Here is a 1,054-nt window from a genome sequence, read left to right on the forward strand (position 1 = left end):
CCGACGCCTTCCGCGCCACCCCCGAGTGGTACGTCGAGGATATCGCTGACTTCATGCTCTTCGCTGTACAGTAAGTTGATTTTTTATTTCTTTATGTTAATTTTACATCTTACTTATTATAAATGGTAAGGTTTTAGATAAATGCATTTTTAAACAGTTAACGTAATTGTTAATAGTATTATTAATTTAAACACTCCACTAGAGATCTGTCACGGATCCAATCCTTCTAGTAACATTGACAGCTGTCAGCTAGGGACGTGACGTCTATACCAATAATCTAGTGTTGCGCCAATTCTACAGCGCGGTACTAATTTTCTTCTTAACAGTATGTTTGTTAGAGTTTGTAGCCTAAACTGCTGAACAAATCTTGATGATATTTTATATCATTATTATAAAAGGAAGGTAAAAGATAGTCTGGAAAAAGACATAGGCTACTTGTTTTAGTTTTTTTTTTCTGTGCGGAAAGAGTCGCCGACGTAATCTAATAATGTTTTAATAGGAAAGTTTGAATGGATGAATGGATATTTGTTACTATTTCCAGAACGACTTTCCAAATCTTGTAAGTTCAGTTTATTTTGTTAAAAGTGCATTGACACTAATCACTCTCATAATATTTACATCATTATCTTATTTTAAACTGATTATAAGATAGGTCTGCACTAGTTTTATGCGATTTCATACTTTATCTTATCATGTTAAAGTCTACAATCTAATGATATCGATAACGCTTCTGATATAAGTAAATAAGAAAATATTTACTTAGTTATCTAATCCGTAAGCATCGTACATAAGTGAGAAAAAGGACTTAATTTACAGGGTATGGGACAAATAAATAAAATTTTGTTTGTTAGAGTTTGAAGCCTAAACTGATGAACGGATATTGATGAAAGTTGGTATAGATGTACAGGATAGTTTGGAAGAACCCATAGGCTATTTGCTTTTGTTTTTTTTTTAATTCTACGAGGACGTAGTCGCGGGCGAAAGCTAGTATGAAAAATATAATTTTGATTGTTTGCGTATAACGCCAATTTTAGGTGGTATTTAATCTATTTTC

General features: G+C 32.4%; 1 protein-coding gene across 1 annotated transcript in view; it reads left to right on the top strand.

Moving 5' to 3' along the window:
• LOC106110711 (ubiquitin conjugation factor E4 B) overlaps positions 1 to 1,054 on the top strand; it is a 16,184-nt gene that overhangs the window by 9,259 nt on the left and 5,871 nt on the right. The gene's annotated exons all lie outside the window — the stretch shown is intronic.

The sequence above is a fragment of the Papilio polytes genome, unplaced genomic scaffold (assembly GCF_000836215.1).
Source record: "Papilio polytes unplaced genomic scaffold, Ppol_1.0 DF824191.1, whole genome shotgun sequence".
NCBI classification, from domain to species: domain Eukaryota; kingdom Metazoa; phylum Arthropoda; class Insecta; order Lepidoptera; family Papilionidae; genus Papilio; species Papilio polytes.